Raw genomic sequence first — 13,753 nt, forward strand, 5'->3', positions numbered from 1 at the left:
CATAAAAAAAAAATTTCAATTTCCCCTCTAGGGAATCACCAAAAACTGCTAACTACCAAGTTTGAAGAAAATCACTTCACTCGTTTAGGCTGCAGCTCCAGATAGAGACAGACACACAAACAGACAGACAGACAGAATTGCCGGACCCACTTTTTTGGCATTCTCCATCATCGTAATGTCATGTAAAATTGTTATCTCGAGTTCGATTTTTTTTACGAATCCTAAACTTGCCCTATAGTACCTATATCGCAAGTAAAAATATTTTTATTTTTGTCGACCTGTGTTATTGACAATAAAGTTGTAATTTTATACAAACTAAGTATTAAAGTAAAAAAGTAAATTCATTATCAATAAAAACACAAATCAAACTTTTACGTTTTCCGTAGCTCCTAATGAAGTACCTACCTAGATTAATCAGTATTAGAAGCCTCTTTATTAAGTTGATCTTTTAGAAATTCATAATAAAACCTCTTTTAAATAAATCTGTATTTCAAAGTTCTGTAAAAATAATGTAAAAAATATCGTTTTGATAATGTAACTTTTTTACATTATCAAAACGATATTTTTTATAGCATTTTTACAGAATTTGGATACACAGAATTTTGATGTAGAGAATTTTGAAATACAGTATTTTGACCATCCAGAATTTTGCTATACAGAATTTCTACTTTCAGAATTTTGTTCGTACAGCATTTTGCACATACAGAATTTTGACATACAGTATTTTGGCATACAGTATTTTGAATACAGAATTTTGCAACATACAGCATTTCGACCCTAACCCATATGACGTCTAATTCAAAGAATTGATGCTATTTGCTTTGAAAAAGATTCAAACACTTTACAATATTATATGCCATTGGCAGGTTCTACAATAAATTAATATACTGAACTCAGAGAGTGTGCATTTCAGAAGTGTTTGCATGTTAATAACCCAGTTCAACCGAATAGTTTCTTCTTCGTTTCGTCCTTGTTTTTATTTTGCCAATTCGTGATGTTTTTTTTTTTTCTATAGAAAAATTATACTGAAAAATTCTTTTCCCTATTCCCTTTATTCTATAAAAATTAAATTCTTGAACTTCTTCCCTTCTTTCATTGAGTATTTTTTATCTCATATTGAAATCAAATTGTGTATTGAATTTTTTGTCAACGATGCAATAAGGTTTAATAGTGCCAAATCAACTCAGCATAAATGTCATCCCCGGTATTTGTTTTCTTTTAAAAATAAAAAAAAGGAAAACATTTACGCCCAGTTAAGTCTTCACATTTTAATATACAGGAATTGTTGTTTATTTATTTTTTCTTTCTTTTGTCAATAGAAGTATGTCTTTCGATGAAAATTCCAGAATCTGAATGTGTAAAATAAAAATGAATTCAATATTGATTTCCTTCTTTTTTCCCTCGACTAAAATATGCTTTGAACTTATATAGAAATTGACATAAACATTGATTGGCATTTATTCAGAATTGTCAGAGATAGCAGTTTACATACAAATATCAATACTATACACTACACATACGGTACACAGTATGACGTTAAATGGTTTCCCAACCCACTGAGGACTGGGCCAAAAATGTCAAGTTTCGAAAGACTTCACCATTCAATATCGATACACTCTCTCTAACTAACGATACATGCGGTATCAATATAGAAGAGTGACATGCAGCTGAATTTTTGCCCGCATCACACACATTTGTGTTTATTTTACGTGACAAAACCTAGCGGAAGAGCATTTCCTTCATTCGCTTTGTGTAGTTTCTAATGGAATAGCAATATAAAAAGGAGAAAAACGACAAAATACAAAAAGAAAAAAAGAAAATAGAAAATAGAAAAACCATTTTGTATGCAAATTGTTGAAATTTATTCCATTATTCGAAATGTTTTGGTTAACGTTTGTGCAGAGTGCAGAGGAAATTTCTATTTTTGAGCTATAGTGTTGTAAATTGTAAAATAATTATTCTATACGTTACATACCCACATAACGTACATATAACGTATACGTTCTAAGATTGTTTGGATTTAATTCTTTTTTGCGACAATGAAGCATATCTACTTGCAAAGTATTGCAAAGTTGTTATTTCTAATAATCATGAACTATAGATATAGGTTTTGTTTATAAATGTAGGTAAGTAAGTCTTTTGTGTCGATTGCGTGACATTTCGATATTATTTGCTAAGCAATAATATAGGATTTTATTTTCTAACAATATAACTAACCTACTTTCAGTGGTATAATCTTATTAGAAGTATAGTAAATACTTGAGGGTGATTAATGGAAATAGACAAGAGAAGGTAAAGTGTTAACTATGCAATGATTCGTATTTTTGATTATTTTTATCAGAAATTACTTATAGCTATCACTATCTACTAGTCTATCTACCTTTTATATCTTCCCATCATAAAAATTTTAATTTTAACTTAATAATACAAAACGTCAACGTGCTTTTGTTTAAAATGAGTCAATTGAAGCGTTTACTTTTTTCAAACAATCATAATTTACAAGAAAAAACTAAAAACAAAAATACCTTTTTTATTTTCTAATTATATTAATTTTTTTATTTTAAAAGCTTAGAAAAAAAGTTATGCAATTTAAAAGCCAAGTATTTCTTCTTAAGAATAAAACCATTTTTAAATTTTTACAATGCGCAAAAAGTATGAAAATAATTTATTGAAAACAATCATTTTCGTAAAAAAAAACATGAATTTTTATCCATTTTTCCCAAACAACCTATACAAAATTTTATACCATCTGAAAGCTTATTGTCTTAGCTCAAAATATATACATATATCGATCAGGTCTATGAGTTATCTACAAAAAGAGCTAGAATTTTTTGAACTCGATCAAATTTCATTAAAAAAAAGCAAAAAAAAAACATTTATTTTTATGTCCTCACGCTATGGAATCAATTTTTTTGTTTGACAACCTATACAAAATTTTATACCACGAGAAAGCTTATTATTTCACCTTTCATATGACGTATCTATCTCATTTCAAAGATGCCTACAAGAGAAGTTAGAATTTTTTAAAGTCAACCATGTCGAATTTCCAGACTGAGATTAAGGTACTTCCCACACTGGTGGCTGTTCGGGGAGCAACTAACAGATCTCCACTGGTGTTTTGAGGTTTTTCGCAAGTTTCTTGATTTAACATTGTGTAGCTTGTAGTAAGTCTACCGTTATGTGTGATATACCAAATGAAAGGTTATTATATCAGGATGCTCATAAAAGTTTAACCAAATTTCTATCTGCTCTTGGTCAAAAGTTATAACTTGTTGAATTCTAAAATTTTATTTTACCGTTATTTCAAAATTGTGTTTACGAAAATGATTGAAACTTCGCACACATTTAGTCGTGGTCATGGTCTATCATTACTCTCTATATTTTATTCCTGTATCTATTAAAGAAAAAAAGATAAAAATAAAAAACGATGAAAATCGGTTAAAAACGGTCAAAAAATGTGTTTTTTAAAAACTTGTTTCTTTCGTTATTCAGTCAAAACTCACTAAACGATTCCAATTTTTTACTCATGTATTCATAAGGCCAAAACCTACAAGTTCTAAAAGTTTGAGATTTTTTGAACGATAAAAAAAAACTACCCAAAAATACCCCTAAAAAACAAGGTGTTTTTCAAAAATTCATATTTCGAAACGCAGAGTGTTGGAAAAAAATCCGTATCAAACTCCTAATTTGTTTCCCTCATCTTTTACTTGGCATCTTTAGAATTGTCAAAAAAAAAATGTTCCCTACCAAAATCATCATTTTGTCATAGCTCCAACACGTGTACAACGTTCAAACAAAACGTTATAGCTTAGTTTCAAAATTTTTTAGAATTTTATCTTAAATGCAGTTATTCTTAAATTAGTTCAATATAAGTTCAAGTGACCTCAACTCCAAAAATTAATAAAACGCTTTATTAATTTTTGGAGTTGAGGTCACTTGAACTTATATTGAATTATATTCAATCACTCCACTTAAAATAAAAATAATTTTAATAATTTTTTATTATTTTTGTTATTTTTTTTTCTTCATTCTTAAATTAGTCTCATCTATCTATAGCAAAAAAATCAACTCTCTAGAACTTCGCGTTTAGATTTTAGCCCAAATCTCATCTTTCCGTTTTACCCCTGTTTACCCTATTAAATGACGGAATTTTTAAAAATCCTTCATTTGGATTAAGCTTTAGGTTATTATCTTTCAAATAAGCTATAGAAGATTTTTGTATCTCTAATAGTTTATTTTTAATTTTTAATTGAAATTTTTGCCGCGAGAGTGGAACGGGAGAAAATGGCGTCACTTTTTTGTGGTTGCTTCCATGGTTCATCGATTTATAACACGTTATCATGTCAAAAAATTTTTCTTTTGAAATGACAATCGAGGATCAAATGAGTCTATAAAAAAAATTTGGTTCTTTTTTCGTCGAAGAGAGGGAGATATTGAAGATAAACGAAGAAGTAAAAAAATGCTTGTTGTATATAATCTTGTCCTATATATTTTTCAGTAATTTTTCGATTCTAATTCCAATGCTATTAAAATTAAATCAATAAAATTACTCTAAGAAATGGGAATTATACGATTAAAATAAGTCCTTACTCATGTTTTCAACTAAAAGGGTGTTTTTTTGTAGGTGTAGACTTAAAGTGGGTTTATTACACCGCTGAGTTTTGACACTGTTTATCACTCTAGTAAATGTCGCAATATACAAAAATGGGAACGAATTCACCTTTTGACTGGACTAATTGTACAAAAAATAATTGATTTAAAAAAAAAATTGATAATTTTTGGTTTAGGCAATGTCTTAAAAACCATAAGGCCCAAATCAGGCTTTCTTGACTATGTACCTTTTGTTTGTCAACAAAACATTTTTGTTGCTCCGCTAAAAACCTTTCCTTTCTGCGTGGAAAGGAAAGTCACTGAGTTCCACTTTATAATGCTCTTAAAGCAATAAAGTTCTTATTTTCGTACTTAAGGACTGTTTTAAGTTGATTGATCTGAACGCACTGACAAATTTGGCAATATGTCTCATTTCGTTGTAGCTGAATACTCGATAACACAAAAATCAAAGTTCCCTTCTTCAAAATATGGAGACTCTGGTTTGTGGGGCATACATCTCTAAATGTCACCTTAAGACTCCTAGCCGAGAGAAAAATCTATGTTTAACATTAATAAAGAATTAAAGACATAGTTTATTTGATACACTTCTTTGCCGATCGAAATTTCTTCCAAAACGTTAGCTGTTCTCAAAATGGTTTTGAGTTCTTAATATCACTTGTCTATTTTGATGTGTTAAGTCATTATTCACTATCCAAAAGTTCTAACCGCTTCTTGCATTAAATTTATTGGTTTTCAACTTTTCCTATTGATTTTTCTTTTCATTAGAATTTTGAAGTTTTTGGAAAACTAATTTACCATACCCACAACTATTATCAATTAGTTAATTGAAAATTTCTGCCCTTACCTCGCTTCCGCACAAATCCAACCGCAAATAAAATAAATTCAAACTATACATAATTAAATTCCACCACTTTTGACCTCTGACAATTCGAAATTTGACTCTTGACAAGATTTTAATTTAATTTATCTACGAAGTTCCGGCAAGGACACATTGCATAATAAAGCATTAGCATTATTCTAAATTTTGCGATATTCTTCGAACATAGAATAGAAAGAATTGATATGGAGATTGGGGAATTAGAAAATAACTTATGTGTCTCTCATTAATTATATTTTACTGTGGTTATTGAAGCAGTTTATTTAAGCAACAATGACTGACAAGTTAATGGAATTTTCGTCCTTAATTTTTTTTTCTACTATCAACTAGTATGTATTTCTATAAGCTTCCTTTCCCTTTTTCGATATATTGAATATCGAATTTTCTATGCTACAAAAATTCTCTGAATATTTAAGACTACCCCAATTACTAGAAAATAAATTCAAAGACGAAAGAAAAAAAAATATTGAACATGAGATAACATCGAGGCGTATAACAATGAAATTCGGCATGAGTTAACAGAAAAAAAGTTAAGGAATACAATTAAATTGACTCATCACATCCGTGAATCCTATCTCTGTGAAGATGAGATTAGTTTCAAGCTCGAATGGGAATTGCCTTCTTAGATAGTTTTTCTTTTTTTTCTTCCATCTATTCATTCATATATTCACATTGGTGGAAATGTATGTGTGAGAAGTAATGGTGTTACTTTTTTTTGTAGTCTCAAAGTAATATTATTTCGAAACGAAATTGGATTTATTTGCTCGAATGAATTTATTTGGAGTTATTTAGTACCAATCCACGTTAAATGACAACAGTTTTAGATTTTTCATTAAGTTTTAATTCAATATCGTTAAATTGTCTACTTTCTAATAGTTTCATGAATGAGTTTGCAGAGTAACTGTCCAAGAAGAAATTTTTTTAGTTCATGACTTTTGCTTTTGGAGAGGACGCCTTTTATAATGGATAAATGTGGCTTTAGACTGTCTAGAACCAGAGTACAATCACAACGCTTCCAACGAAACATCATTTGTTCAATTGTGGCAAGTAGTCTAGAAGTTATGAGGAAACAGATGAACATACGGAGATTTTTTTTTTATCTAAGACTACTACTCCAGTGCATTTATAATTTGACAAAGCAGTTGGTACCACTCTAACATTATTTTTTCTCATTCAATAGAGAGTTGTCTGAGTTGTATCTTCGCCCTGATTCTTTGCACTCGTGAAATTCACCTTTTATCCGCCATCTTGGATTTTAATTTTTATTAAATATCTTATCATCCTATAGGTAAAAGTTGGTAATATAAAAAAACGTTAACAATTTAATTACGTGTCTTTTGTTTGAAGAACTCTCTTTATCTTTTACCTAGGATGAGTAGAAGTCGAGATCAAGGGGCACGGTAGTCGCTCCATTTGTTGAACTAATAAAAAACAAACTCCTTACCTAGGACGAGTAGTTTCTGAGATATAGGGCTTCGAAAATCTCAAAAACCGTAACTGACTGACTGACTGACTGATTCACTCACTGACAGATCATCAAAATTATGGAGAACTTCCAGATATCGTAGAAACTTGTAATTTGGCACAGTGATGGGGGCTGAGGTGCATACAAAGGAAAAAAGCGAAAATCTGAGATTTTCAATTCAGGGGGCGTGGTAACCGCCCATTTTCGCTGAATGGTCATCAAATATTTAAGAGCACTTCTAACTATCGTAGAATCTTGAAACTTGGTAGATTGATAGAGCTGGTTTTTTATACAAAGGGAAAATTTTTTAATTTGAGAATTTTGGCCAGGGGGCGTGGTAACCGAACATTTTTACTAAATTTTATCAAATTTTTTAGAGCACTTCTGACTAGTGTAGAATCTTGAAACTTGGTAGAATGGTAAAGCTAGTAAGTTATACCAAGGAAAAAATTTAAAATTTGAGAATTTTGGATAGGGGGCGTGGCAACCGCCCATTTCTGCTGAATTTTCATCAAGCATTTGTAACTGTCGTAGAACCTTAAAATTTGGTAGAATGGTAGACCCAGTAGTTTAAACAAAAGAAAAAATTTAAAATTTGAGAACTTTAGACAAGGGGCGTGGTAACCGCCCATTTACTCTGAGTGTTCATCAAAAGGTGAATTCCACAAGTGCGAAAAATATTTAGCCATTTCTGTTTTTTGAATGGGATTGCTGCAAACGGCTGGATCACCCATATATGACCATCACAAACTAAACTGGTTTGATATCACTGAAAATTATTTCGAAAAACAAAATTCATCCAAATACCAGGCCATTGAAAAAAATTTCACTTTGTTTTCAATTTCATTTATCTCAATTTCTGGAACGTATAGTTGATGGATTATGCCAGAAAACAACATCCAATAAAACGCTTTTGTTTGTGTTCGTTCCTGGTCAGGATAATTTATAATTTAATTTCAAACTCAAATTTACACATTAAGTACCTAAATTCATTTCTAGGATCTAGCAGATTGAAAACAACATTTTAAATAGGAAATTTATTTCGAGCATAGATTTTAAAAACTATACCAGAGAAGCAAAAATTAACAATCCAAAATTGTCTCAAATGCTTTTATATTTCATCATTTTTTAGTGCGAAAACATTATTTCGAAATGGAGGAATAGTTTGATTTTGGAATTAAATATCAAACAAAAGATATCAAATATCAATGTATTTTGCTGGGTGCTAGTGAAATTTTAACAGTCAAATAAATGTTATACTCTGCCATCAGCTTATAGCTCACATGGTTATAGTTATTGTCTATTTCAATGAAATTTTAATTTCAATTTAATGAAATTCAATATTCAAGCAAAATATTGCATTTATGCATGTTGTTTTTTTTTGTTTTTTGAATATTCAACTTATGGATAATTTTAAATTTTTGTTGAAATATGTGATGGCTTACCTTTTAAAACAACTAATTGCTGATGAAGGATTTATTTCTGAAAAAAAAAAAACAAAATATTTATACAACTATTCAATCATAAAATTTCAATAAGGATTTTAAAACATAAATATTGACAATTGGAATTTAATCAATGAAATTAAATAATATAAAGTTTTGTTAATTTAACCATTTTAACACTTTTATACACTTTTATAGACAAAATGGTCTGAATGTTAGCCCAGGAAAAAAATTTGTAACATGCTGATTTTTGGTATACAGCTTGGTGTTAGGGTGGTTTACAATCTGTGAAAAGTCCTGAAGTTTCCTTTGTCCGCTAGTCGGGTCAAAGGTCACAACATTTTTTATTTTAAAAACGGTAGGTTTTAGAAAAAAATTATGTTCTACAAAATTGTACATGAGGCTATTTTACAAAAAATTGTCCTACAAAGTTTTCTTGTCATGCACTTTAGAACTTAAAACTTGCACATGTTTTTCTTGATGTTTTTATATTTCAACTTCATACCTCGTAAGTCGTTTTTGCCTTTTCTTTTAGAAATCGAAAAAGCTCGTAAAATTAAAAAAAAAATGAAAGTAGGTACCTAATAAAAAAATAGTTGGTTTGGGTTTTTAAAATAACTTTGTTTAAAATTGTTTTAAGAGTTTTTTTCGATTTCTAAAAAAAGGCAAAAACGACTTACGAGGTTATGAAATTTAACCGTCGATTTGTTATTTTAATCAAAAATAACAAATACTAAAATAAAAATAATATTTCTTGTACCGTTATTAACGGTACCTGCCATTGGACGTTTTTTTTTTTTTTTTTTTCTGAATATATCGTACAAGAGTACCCCGATTTCAACGAAAATTTCTATACAAAAGCATTTAAGTAAAGGTAAAATTAAAACTTTAGAAAAATTTCAAAAAACACATTTTTGATATATTTCAAATTTTTTTTTTTTTTTTAAATTCAAGTTTTTAAAACGGGTTAGTGAAAAATTTTGAATTTTCGTTTTTATGTGCAAATTAATTATTTCTTCAAAATGCCATACAACTTTTTTTTTTTGAAAAATGTTAGAAAATTTTAATAGGTATATAAAAAATTATTTTTTTAAAAAACGGTTTTAACGATTTTCAAAAATTTGTTTCTTAAAATTTCTTTTCATTCAAGAAATCATATTTGTTTTTTATCAAAATCATTAAAAACGGTACCCATTCATTAGTTATAAAAACAAATTTTATGTTTTTTTTTTTAATTATCGGAAATTTTTTAATAAAAGCATTAAGATAAGAGCAATTTTTACTATAAGAGCAAGTACGTGCGACCTAGTCGTGCATTTTATTTTTTATTAAGTTTCATTTATCGTATGTTTACCATATTTGCAATTATCCTGATATTTTCCATCAATTTTATTATAATCTTTGAATTTTTTCAATTTACGAAATCATCCTAAGTGGTAGCATAAAAAAATATCATACCTCGAAATGGAACAAAGCAACTGCTAGAAAAAAGCAACGAAGTGCGTTCAGTTTCAAGAAAATAATAACCGGCTACATTTTGTCTTGTACCCGTTAAAATTGTTGAATTCTAGTCTTTTGCTCTTAGAATAATTCATTAACAATCCTAAAAAAAATATTAACAATTCTTCAATATTTAAAAAATTAAGTGCAAGCATCTGAATCAAATAATAGTTCTTTAAAACATAAGTTTTTATTTGATCCGTTATTTCAAGCCTTCACATGTCCAAATGTTCACCATCCACCAACCAACAGACTGGAAATCTTCCTTAACTCAATTTTATTTATTTGGCAGATTTTTTTTTTTGACGTGATAACGTCTTATAAATCGATGAACCATGGCAGCCACCACAAAAAAGTGACGCCATTTTCTAATGTTACACTCTCGCACTTTCGCAGTGCGGCAAAAAATTTCAATTAAAAATTAAAAATAAACTATTAGAGATACAAAAATCTTCTATAGCTTATTTGAAAGATAATAACCTAAAGCTTAATCCAAATGAAGGATTTTTAAAAATTCCGTCATTTAATAGGGTAAACAGGGGTAAAACGGAAAGATGAAATTTGGGCTAAAATCTAAACGCGAAGTTGTAGAGAATTGATTTTTTTGCTATAGATAGATGAGATTAATTTAAGAATAATTGCATTTAAGAAAAAATTCTAAAAAATTTTGAAACTAAGCTATAACGTTTTGTTTGAACGTTGTACACGTGTTGGAGCTATGACAAAATGATAATTTTGGGTAAAGAAAATTTTTTTTGTCAATTCTAAAGGTGCCAGGTGAAAGATGAGGAAAATAAATTAGGATTTTTTTCCAACGCTCTGCGTTTCGAAATATGAATTTTTGAAAAACACCTTGTTTTTTAGGGGTATTTTTAAGTAATTTTTGATTTTTAGCTTTTTTTGGAGCGTTCAAAAAATCTAAAACTTATATGACATTTAGGTTTTGGCCTTATGCATACATGTGCAAAAACTTGGAATCGTTTAGTAAGTTTTGACTGAATAACAGAAGAAACAAGTTAAAAAAAAAACACGTTTTTTTAACCGTTTTTAACCGATAATCATCGTTTTTTATTTTTATCTTTTTCTCTTTAATAGATACAGGAATAAAGTATAGAGAGTAATGATAGACCATGACCATGACTAAGTGTGTGCGTTTCAATCATTTTCGTAAACACAATTTTAAGATAACGGTAAAATAAAATTTTAAAATTCAACAGGTTATAACTTTTGACCAACAGCAGATAGAAATTTTATTAAACTTTTATGAGCATCCTGATATACAATTACCTTTCATTTAGTATATCACAGATAACGGTAGACTTACTACAAGCTACACAATGTTAAACCAAGAAACTTGCGAAAAACCTCAAAACACCAGTGGAGATCTGTTGCCCCCCGAACAGCCACCAGTGTGGGAAGTACCATAATCTCAGTCTGGAAATTCGACATGGTTGTCTTTAAAAAATTCTAACTTCTCTTGTAGGCATCTTTGAAATGAGATTGTTACGTCATGTGAAAGGTGAAATAATAAGCTTTCACATGGTATATATTTTTTATAGGTTGTCAAACAAAAAAATTGATTCCATAGCCTGAGAACATAAAAACAAAAATGTTTTTTTTGCTTTTTTTAATGAAATTTAATCGAGTTCAAAAAATTCTAGCTCTTTTTGTAGATGTCTCATAGACCTGATTCATATATATATTTTGAGCTAAGAACATAAGCTTTCAGATGGTATACAATTTTGTATAGGTGGTTAGGGAAAAAAATTGAATTAATGACCTGAGAAGATAAAAATTCATGTTTTTGTGCTTTTTTTTTTATGAAAATTTTCAATAAATTATTTTTATACTTTTTGCGCATTGTAAAAATTTAAAAATGCTTTTATTCTTAAGAAGAAATAATTGGTTTTTAAATTGCATAATTTTTTTTGTAAGCTTTTAAAATAAAAAAATTAATATAATGAGAAAATAAAAAAGGTATTTTTTTTTTTTAGCTTTTTTTTGTAAATTATGATTGTTTGAAAAAAGCAAACTCTTCAATTGACTCATTTTAAAAAAAAGCACACAACCTGTTTTCTGACGACGTTATCACGTAAAATCATCGTCCGTAAACCGGCTTTACAGACAACCTCTTTTTTATTTAAATAAACGCATTAACAAAATATTTACCTTCAGGCACAAAATTAAATCAACTCATACTTTTCATTTGAATGATTTTAATTGATGCAAAGTAAGTACACAAAACGGTTAAACGAAAGGAATTCCAAAAGACCTCTTTTAAAGGGGATGATGAATAAATCTTTATTATTAACAGCATATTTTAGTGGTTTTCTGTGGAATGTACTTTGCTGAGAGATTATGGTTCATTTAAGTGGTAGCTAAATAATAATAAAATAAATCAGTTAATTATACGTCGAGGAATGCATTTTATTATAATTAACTTTGAATGGTATAACTTCATTATGCTTTTTAATTTATTTTTTTGAACAATTATTTGTGATTATTGGATTTGCTTTTATATGGAGTGATGGTTTTTTGTTAATTGAAAATGTTGAGTCAATAATAAAGCTTAAAGGAGCAGTGACAAAGTAAAGTTGATATTAAATAGTGATTTTAATAAAAAGAACTGGAATGGAGGAAATTTCTTTAACAAATATCCCACAAGTGACGATGCAAAACTCCTACGGAATTAAAGAAAATTCAAATGGATTTTAAACAAAACAATGCAAAATAAGGAACAACGCCAATAGCACCTTTCACTCTCATTGAGATTGATTGGATTTTAAGGATAAATACAATCAATCCATATTGATGGAGAAAATAACCCATGCTCAAAAATTTGTCATTTAAAATCAAACCACGCTTGAATGAATATTCCAATCAATCTATAAAATCACCAAATCTCCTGACATCTTTTGCTAAAATGATCTTTTAATATGACAAAAAAAAAAAAATAAAATAAAATCATATCAACCATTTTTACCTAAAAAGCTCAAAGTATTATAATAAATCAGAAAATCAGCCTCCGTTTCGTTAAAAAATAAATCAACATTATGGCTATGAATAAAGCTTTCAGCAATAAATCTGGTAAATACCAGCACACAGTTGTTTTTGTTGTTGTTGTTTTTTGTGTGGAATCCTTTGAACTCATTTTTCATTCAATGAATCATTCAAAAAAACAAAATACATTCCATCCTAAGGTATTATTGCATTTGGCAGGAGGTACCTAAATTTTTTTTTTGTAATATAAAAAATCAATTAACATTTTATGATTGATTTTTTGTACTCTATAAGTTCCAACAACGACGTCAAATAATTTTGTTCCTGGTAAACAAAAAATGTACTTTTAGCATATTCAGGTAATATTTACAGAAAAATAAATAAAAATATTCGTTGTTATTCCATAATTCAAATACTTTATTATACCTTTCGGAAGAATTTTCAGTTTTATTACAAACTGCCTCGTTGGCTTTACGTTAAAGGATATTATTATTTTTCTTCGAATGTATGTGGAGTGAAAAAATATACCTATCCACTTCCGGGACATAGATATAAATATGTTTCAGTTGAAAAATAAATTCTAGTTCAATAACACTCTCTTTTTACTTGCGATATAGGTACTATATATCAAGTTATGCATTCGTACAAAAAATAAATGAGATAACATTTTTTCATGACATTACGATGGTAGACAATGCCAAAAAAGTGGGTCCCGGAAGTCCGTCTGTCTTTCTGTCTGTCTGTCTGTATAAGGAGCTACAGCCTAAACGGATGGACCGATTAATGTCCAACTTGGTATGTAGCGTTATTTGGCGACTCTCCAGAGGGATTTTTGGAATTAATTTTTTTGGACCA

General features: G+C 28.8%; 1 protein-coding gene across 1 annotated transcript in view; it reads right to left on the reverse strand.

Annotated features, from left to right (window-relative positions):
* LOC129915524 (5-hydroxytryptamine receptor 1) overlaps window positions 1-8,440 on the reverse strand; it is a 68,543-nt gene extending 60,103 nt beyond the window's left edge. Inside the window, exon 1 of the mRNA XM_055995104.1 lies at window positions 8,399-8,440. The gene's annotated coding sequence lies outside the window, so the exon portion shown is untranslated. The remainder of the gene's footprint in view (window positions 1-8,398) is intronic.
* Window positions 8,441-13,753: the final 5,313 nt, after the last annotated feature.

The sequence above is a fragment of the Episyrphus balteatus genome, chromosome 3 (assembly GCF_945859705.1).
Source record: "Episyrphus balteatus chromosome 3, idEpiBalt1.1, whole genome shotgun sequence".
In the NCBI taxonomy this organism is placed as follows: domain Eukaryota; kingdom Metazoa; phylum Arthropoda; class Insecta; order Diptera; family Syrphidae; genus Episyrphus; species Episyrphus balteatus.